This window comes from Cynara cardunculus (genome assembly GCF_001531365.2).
Source record: "Cynara cardunculus var. scolymus isolate 2C chromosome LG 13, CcrdV1, whole genome shotgun sequence".
NCBI classification, from domain to species: domain Eukaryota; kingdom Viridiplantae; phylum Streptophyta; class Magnoliopsida; order Asterales; family Asteraceae; genus Cynara; species Cynara cardunculus.
Genome location: NC_037540.1, coordinates 12,877,492 through 12,887,369, shown reverse-complemented (window position 1 = coordinate 12,887,369; position 9,878 = coordinate 12,877,492).

Below are 9,878 nucleotides of genomic sequence, written 5' to 3'. Positions count from 1 at the left end.
GTTTGACATTATACATTGTGATTTATGGACGTCTCCTATACTTAGCAAAACTGGATATAAATATTACATGGTCCTCATCGATAATTTTTCTAATTTTGTTTGRGTCTATCCACTTAAATATAAATCCGAAACATTCCCCACCTTTGCCAAATTCCACCGTATGATAGCCACCCAGTTCCACCATAACATAAAAAYTTTCCAATGCGATCTGGGGGGTGAGTTCGATAACCATGCTTTCAAAAGTTTTGCCCAACAACATGGCCTTTTGTTTCGTTTTTCTTGCCCACAAACTTCTTCCCAAAATGGCCGCTCCGAAAGAATGATTCGTCGTCTGAACGACATCGTTCGTTCCCTACTCATTCACGCCCATCTCCCCCCCACTTTCTGGGTTGAGGCCCTCCACACTGCCACCTATCTCCACAACATACTACCTTCCAAACGCCTTAATTACTTTACTCCAACCTTCGCCCTTTACCTGCGTCACCCAACATATGATCATCTTCGTGTGTTTGGATGTGCCTGCTATCCTAATACCTCTGCCACTCAACCTCACAAACTTCACCCTCGTGCCATCCGATGCATCTTTCTCGGGTACCCACCAGATTTTCGGGGATACCGTTGCTTCGATCCTACCACCGGGAAGGTTTCCATCTCTCGTCATGTCACTTTTGACGAGACTGTTTTTCCCTATTCCATACCCACCCCTACCTCTTCATACTCCTTCCTGGATGACGACTCACCACTTGTATTCTCGTTTGCCCCTCGGCCCTCACCACTGCCCACGCCACATTCTTCTGATGCCACGGCCGTCACGGGTCAGCCATCTGCTGCCCGAACAGCCCCCCCCACACCCTTCTCATCCTCCCACAAACATCCACCCCATGACCACCCGCTCCAAAGCCCAACACATTCTCCTTTCCACTACTATYTCMCCCGTGCCTACCTCCTACCATAAAGCCTTTGCTGACCCTCATTGGTTACGTGCCATGCAGACCGAGTTTAGTGCCTTGCAGGTGAATGATACATGGGAATTAGTCCCTCGACCRGTTGATAGACCAGTCATACGTTGTATGTGGCTGTTCCGGCATAAGTTTAAATCGGATGGTTCTTTGGAACGATACAAAGCTCGGTTAGTGGTCAATGGAAAATCTCAGACAGTGGGAATTGATTGTGAAGATACCTTTAGCCCGGTTGTCAAACCGRCTACGATACGTACCGTTCTTTCGGTGGCTGTTTCTCGTTCGTGGCCTATACATCAATTGGATGTTAAGAATGCTTTTTTACATGGCCATTTGAATGAAACTGTGTATATGCAGCAACCACCAGGTTTTGTAAATCGTCAGTTTCCTAATTTTGTGCGCAGGCTAAAGAAATCTCTCTATGGGCTCAAACAAGCACCTCGTGCTTGGTACACACGGTTTGCTAACCATATATTATCACACGATTTTCGGAGCAGTGTGTGTGATAATTCTTTGTTCATCTATACACAGGGCACTCAGATGGCGTATTTATTATTATATGTAGATGACATAGTTATTACGGCATCTTCCGATGATCTGCTACAAAACATTATTCGGATGCTCTCACGAGAGTTTGCCATGACTGATCTAGGTAAATTACATCACTTTTTGGGGATTAAGGTCACACATAATTCCAATGGTTTATTCCTAGATCAATCTCAATATGCAAAKGACATAATTTCTCGAGCTTCTATGTCCTCTTGCAAACCGTGTACCACACCAGTCGATCTCAATGCCAAACTCAGTGCCACGGATGGTCCTCTTTTCCATGATCCCACTTTGTATCGCAGTCTAGCTGGTGCACTGCAATACCTAATGTTTACACGACCATATATCTCATATGATGTTCAGCAGGTCTGCTTATTCATGCATGAGCCACATGAGCCTCACTTTGCATTTTTGAAACGAATTATACGATACCTACAGGGGACGATTGATTATGGTATTCGTATCGTTCGTTCCACTACTACTTCTCTRGTGGCTTATTCTGATGCTGATTGGGGTGGGTGCCCTGATTCTCGAAGATCAACTAGCGGCTATTGTGTTTTCTTTGGTGATAATCTTATTTCTTGGTCTTCTAAACGTCAGCCGACCGTATCCAGATCTAGTGCCGAGGCGGAATATCGAGGCGTGGCTAATGCTGTTGCAGAAGCCACTTGGGTTCAAAATTTACTCCTAGAATTACAACTTCCTCTTCGGCAAGCTTCCGTGGTTTATTGTGACAACATGTCTGCAGTTTACTTATCTGATAATCCAGTTCAACMTCAGCGAACCAAGCACATCGAGATTGACATTCATTTTGTTCGGGACAAAGTTCGAGTTGGACACATTCGCGTTCTTCACGTGCCTTCCTCTCTACAGTACGCTGACATTTTTACCAAGGGCCTCCCACGACAGTTGTTCGAGTCMTTCCGATCCAGCTTGAGCGTTTGCTCTACTCCCGCTCAAACTGCGGGGGAGTCTTAGCCGGTTGATTATATTAGTTAGATATAATTACGGATTTGATTTATATTTATCATTAATTATCAAGATTTGTATTGATTTGTTTTAGCCGATAGGGTTTCTTTGTACATACCATATATAGGGGTTTTCTGTTATTTATGAAGGCATCGAGTTTTTCAAACTTTTAGTTTCTTCCTGTTTTCTTCCTCAAAACAGCAGGCAGATCTGCTATTTCATCTTCGATTTAGGAGCAGCTAAGGCTGCTGGTTCTACCTTCAAACCGAGCGCATCTACGGTTGCTGGTTTTTTACTGCTGCTGCTGTTCCGCGTCCGAGTCGAAGGAAAACACAGCAGGGCTGTGTTGCTGGCGCTGTTGTTCTGCTACTGCTGCTGCTTTCTTGCTGATGCTGCTGCGAGACTACTCTCCCAAGCACACGAGACCGGCACCAAACAATCCAAACCGACAGCTGTTGTTGTTGTCCAAAGACTAAGATCTAGATGGAACTCACCACATCTCTCTCTCTCTCTCTCTCTTTCGAACCGCAGCTGCTGCAGCTCTTCCTCTCTCTTCTCTTTTATATTCCACGATGGCAGCACCACGTTTCAACATGTTTGACTACATACCCTTATTAGCCATGGCCACGAAAGCTCTGCTACTCAACACCAGATCTGCCTCTGTGTTCTTATTCAAATCAGTCACTAACACTTGGGTTCCAGCCTTGGAACACAACTTACCATCCATGCATCTAACCCACATGCTCCAGATGAAAGAGCAGAAGCATTGGAGAAAGGAACAACTTTTTCTTTGATGTAGGCATCTATCGTAAGCATTTGTGGAGGTAAACATTGAAAGGGTAAAGAGAAAGTAGATCCCTTCTTTTAATTAGTAGGTAAAGACCCAAAGATAAGAGGCATGATCATTCCCAAAGAAAAGAAGGTACAAAAGCTAAAATTAAAGCTAGCATCTAACTACCCCCCCCCCCCTCTTTTCTTACACACCTCAACCTCACATTTCAGCCACAAAAAAAATAATACGTATACACACATATATATGTATATATATTCTCTCTCTTGAAAGACCCAAAAAGTAACATGCTTCAAGTTCCTATTATAAACATAAACGAGAATATAATACCTCAAAGACGAGAATAAAGCTCCGGTTGCGAACATAAAAGAGAATGGGGAGAAATTTCGGGTGTTACAGAAATAGATAACTTGAGAGCATTATTTAGGTAAAAAGAAGGGAAATTAATTAAAATAGTTATTATGACCACATGCTTTTTTTCTCCTAGCTATTTCTCTCCCAATTTTACCAAAATTGCCCCAGGTTTGCAATTCCCTCGAGAACCTAGTTAAACGACAAAAAAACTTACATTTTTAATTCCTGTTTGTACTATAATGCCTCCGCAATTATGGACCTGCTCCCTGAAGTTTCAAAAAAATTCAATTTTTATTTAGGTCTGTAATTGCGGACATACCGTTTTACGGAACGAGTATATAACTTAAATTTTTTGGGATCGGAACTCATTTTCAAATAAACTGAAGAAAGAAAGATATATGATGAACAAAAAAAGAAAGAAAGAAAAAAATTAAGCTGATATTATTTTTCTGTATAACTTTATCGTTCATTCAAAACAATTTTATAAACCAGATGAGTTGGATTCATCCAACCAACCATCAATCACTTACTAGAAATTAGTATAACTATTGAACAATTTTCAGGATTCTCTCAAGCTTTATTGAAAAAAATAACGTACGTCCGCAATTAAACAAATCTAAAAAGGTGAAAAATGAGACTTTTTTGAAAAATTACAAATGTCCAAGATCAAAAAATGCAAACGTAATTATGGTCAAGATAACATTGGATTTAGGATTCAACGAAGGTCAAAAATGTAAAAAAAAAAAAATTAAACCTTTTTATAAGCCTCGGTTATTTTGATAAGTCAAAAAGGTAAAATCACATGGTTAAATTCCCAAAAAAGAATTTGATCGGTGATTTTTGTATATTTGTCCGTAAAATTATGGACGGTGAAAGGCGTGCCGGTGGTGGACGGTGGTGATGATGACGAGAAAGCCGAAATTCTACGCTCAGTCAACGCAACTATTTGACTATTTTTCGTCCCACCTTTTCGTTATTTCCTTCGTTGACATTTTTTCCGTCCACCTTTTTTAGTAAGAAAAATTTATTATTTAATCAATTACGTAATTATTTTGCATTTCTTTTTAAAAATTAACGCGTCAACCATAAATATATTACCCAGTAAATTACAAATTTCATCCCTACATTTGCTGTTGATTACAATAAGGTCTCTCAAACCCTAAAAATTACGACTAGGATTCTTATGGTTTTAGTTTCATACATATCGGGTCCTCGTGATTTCATTTTCGTAATGAAGTTAGCCCATTGTTCTAACTTCCATTTAAAATCAAGGGTATTTTAGTTATTCTTTATTTTTCTTTAAAAATAACACAAATAATGAAATTTATATATTAATATATTATATATACACACGGCATCGGGTCTTCCTACGACCTCCGGCCAAGCTCGTTTTCCTGGGGACCCACACCCCCAATCGTCCCCTAAGGAACCTCCGACGACCTCTGCTGACCTCCATCCTACACCCTCTGCATCTCCGATCTCCCTCTTTTCTAGCAAACCTTTCCCTCCCCCCATACCTGCAACTCCGACGAGCCCTCTTATTGGATATGCTTCGAATTCACTTCAAGCCGTAGATGGTTTTATTTGGGTTGGATTTATCCTGTCAAACTTCATGTCAACGGGTGAGTTTGACAGGATTAGGAGTGGCGAGATCTAGGAAGGCCTCACCACCGTTATAGAGTTTTGGTGTTTTGGGATTAAGATTTAGGTTGTTTTGATGTATGTGGTTGCGTTCATGCATGGGTCACGGGGGAAGATGATCGAAGTGACCGAAGAAGATGACTAGAGTGGTCCAATTTTGTTGTGGGTGGGTGTGTTTAGTGTATACCGGTGTTTTCTGGTGCGATCGCTGGAAAAAGGAGTACTCACTGGAAAAGGTGACTGGACAAAGGAGTACTCCACCGGAGAAGCGACTGGAAAAATAGTAATATATTAATTGAAAAACGCAAAATGACAAAAGTACCCTGATATAATAACAAAATTTAGCTTTAGGGACCTACTTCGTAAAAAAAATGAAACCACAAGGATCCTGTTTTATGAATTTTAAGGTTCAAGGACCTTCATCGTAATTCACATCAAACCACAGGGACAATTTGTAAATTGTACATAAAAATGAAGTTATTTTTATTCAATTGCAACTTTGAAAATATATGTTCAAATACAGTGAAATCGATAATCACGCTGCTTTTGAAAAACAGTCTTAAAACATCTCTCTTTAACATAAATTACGTTGTGTTTACAGTTTCCAGTTGTTTATAATTGATTAATAGATGTATAGTTTTAAAAATATTTATATATTTTTTATTTCTTTCATTTCCTTTCCTCCCACGTCTGATAGAAAGGTTTTGGAAAGAAAATCAACTTTCTTTTCTTTTTTCTTCTTTTTTTTATTAAAAAAAAATTCGAAAACATGAGATTTTTATCTTCTCCCACTTTTTCTTTCCTTTCCCTCTGAGTCTTTCGTAAACAAGGACTTGATGAGACAAAGCCAGTGACTTAAGGATATTTTATGATGTGAAAAACGTTTATTTATTAGTTTATAATTTAAAACTTTTATTTCAATGTTTATATAACGACACGTCTTTTAAAAGTACGTTTTTTGAATCGTTTTTTTCAAACTGTAAATCCTTAAATTTAATACGACAATTGAATTAAAATATACGGTCTTTTTTTAATCGTATAAACTTTTAACCGAGAAGTTAATTTTTTGAAAAAAAAAAGTCTTTTTTTTTAATTTAAAAAATAAACACAAATAGTATTTATTATAAAATCAAATGTGAAGTGCCTTTTTTTAGAGGTTGGGCAATGGAGGTTTCCATCTTCCACTCAAATCTTTATTAAAAGTTTTGTATCATGAAAACCACCATTGTCATGTGTCAAAATGATGATATTCCATATCTTTATATCATATGGTTTTTAAGTGTTATTTTAAAAACATTCGACAATGACATGTTTAAAACATAATTCGAATATAACTATTGATTTGATGTAGTAAACTAATTAGGTTTTTTTTAAGCAGGTTCGTTTTCTTAATCTATACTATATTATAAAATATTTGACAAAAACTCTTAAAAACCACTTTTTATGCGTAAAGTACTGTTTATTAATGCATATTACTTAAAACTCAAGATTGCAAATAGTTTGTGCGTAAGTACAACTTATTAAAGTTTCATATATGAATTTGTGTAACTAACTGCAGATAAACATAATCAATTATAGAATAAACATCTCATTTTAAATATAAAAAATCTAAAATATAATTCGGATAATCATTGAATTCTAACAGAATACTTAATTATTATCTTTATAAAATTTATATTATTAAACCAAAAAATAATATTAAACTTAAATTAAATTATAATAAAAATAATAAATTAAAAAAATTACATAAAAAATGAGAAGTTTTAAATAATTGATTTAATATTAACATTGATATATATTTTTTTTCAAATTTCTATGATATTTTGGAATTTATATTTTATGTAAAAATAAAAATCATTATTGTTTTCTTAAAAACACATAATCTATATCTATACTATATTATAAAGCATTTGACAAAAACTCTTAAAAATGATTTTTATGCATGAAGTACAATATATTGATGCATATTACTTAAAATTCAAGATTACAAGTAAATTATGCACAAGTACAACTTATTAACCCATTTTGAATTCGTGTAACTAACTGTGGATAAACATAATCAAATATAGGATAAACATCTCATTTAAAATATAAAAAAATCGAAAATATAATTAGGATAATTATCGAGTTCTAATAAAATAATTAATTTTTATTTTTATAAGAAAATTATATTATTAAACCAAATATAAATTACTTCGTTATTGAACCTAAATCAAATTATAATAAAAAAATTGAATTAAAAAATTACACAAAAAATATGAATTTTAAATAGTTAATTTGATACTAATATCGATATATTTTTGTCAAATTTTTATGATATCTTCAAATTTATATTTTATTCAAAAATTAAAAAAATTATCGTTTTTTCAAAATCACATAAAATCATACTATAACATCGACTGAGATAAATAATAAATGAAATATTAAAATCAAGATGTATCTCGCTGTATTGTGCGAATACCCTTCTAGTCTTAATATCATATGGTTTCAAGTGTTATTTTAAAAACATACGACAATGACATGTTTTAAGACAAAATTCGAATATAACCACCGATTTGATATAGTAAACTAATTAGGTTTGTTTAAGCAAGTTCGTTCTCTTAATTAATTAATGTTAAAAGGGAGTCATTTTATTTTTTTTAACATTCTGATCGTTTTCTTGAAGTATCAATGTCTACTCCGAGTTTGAATCTAGACGCTGCCAAATCCCTTGCGACCATGGAAGCTCACCTACGATCTCACTTCAGGACATTCGTGGTCGTCAAGAGATTAGTCTGTGTGCGTAAGTTGGTTCAAAAACCCACAATTATAAAAACATAAAATTTAAAATCAGAAGTTTAATCAAACAGTTGATTCTAAAACAAGAAGAAATATTGATCGTATTAACCGTTACTCATAATTTATGTTAAATATTTAATTACAAATTAAAAGAAATAACGTAATTAATGTCATCTAAGAAATGTAACGATAATTGGTTGTTTTATTTATTTAAATATATAAATTAAAAATACAGAAATGTGATAATGTAGTCTTTATTCTTTTTCATTGAAAAGGTAGCACGAATTAATGTTTGGATTCAACGGTCCTCCACACGGTTTAAACCTTAACACATGAAAAGCCACTTCTGGTCTTGTAGAATTTTGGATGTCCAATAATTGAGTGAAACGTGCATTTTGATTGAAAATTAGACTAAATTACAAAAATGGTCCTTATGGTTTATCAAATAAAAACTTTGGTCCCGTAAATTTTCAAAGTTACAATAGTAACCTTGTAGTTTGCATTTTGTTACAGATTTCGTGCATTGCCATAAAGGGTGATAGTTTTTGTGTTAAGTGCCCTTCACCCAACTCAAGTTCCTTCTTCTTGGTGAGTCTAATGGCCTTTCTTTAAACCTATCTTCTTGAAGGTATATGTTTTTGCTACTGATTAGGGATGTGAATCTTGAATAAACCAAGAAAAAGAAACTACAAGATCGAACCGTTGAACTCAATTGATACTGAGATTCAACTAGATGTAAAACCCTTTATTGTTATGCTAATTCTTTGAACACGTTGATGAAACAACCTAAGACCGACCGCAATGTATGTTTAGGACTAAGAACAACAAGAAATCAGATCTTCAATCAATTGAATCTGTATTTTGCTTCAATTAATCATATGGTTTAAAGAAAATTGCAATCAATCAACTTGGAAGCAACGATGATGTCGAAAGAATATGGGGAGTATGCAAGTCCATGCCCCTGTTTAATGAGTGGATGATTGCTATCAATATATATATATATATGTATATATATATATATATATTATGTTCAGTAGATATGTAATTTGATTCAATCATACTTTCTTGGTATGTTATAATTATTTTATTAGCTTTTTTCTTTTTCGTGCTTGACTATAACTTAATTGATCAGTTCTATCATAATGGTGAAAATGGTAATCATAGACTTATCATAATCAAATACCTGAAATGATTTCAAATAATAAAAAACGTTTCATTAAATATAAAAAATCTAATGTATATTCCAATGACGGAGACGGTAATTGTAAATTTACCGTAACTATGCTTTCAGATAATATAGAATGTTACATTAAAATCAATAATATCAGTAAATAAATAAACAATTTTAAATACTTTAAAATAATTAAAAAAATAAATAGTTATTAAAGGAACACAATCATGAAACATAGTCATGGCAAACAAGGATCAATATTTATTGAAAAAGCTAATACCACTCCTTAATGTTTAGCTAAAAGCACACATATCACCAATATCAATATTAAAACAACTGTACCACAAACAATTATCCATGCTCAAATAATTATGACACATGTACCCAATTAAATTTTAGTAATTACAAATATAAATACATACATACCCAAAGTGTAAATCTATATCTATACTATATTATAAAGCATTTGACAAAAACTCTTAAAACCCATTTTTTATGCGTAAATTACTGTTTATTAATGCATATTACTTAAAACTCAAGATTGCAAGTAGATTGTGCATAAGTACAACTTATTAAAGTTCCATATCTGAATTCATGTAACTAACTGCAGATAAACATAATCAAATACAGGATAAACATGTTATTTTAAATATAAAAAATCTAAAAT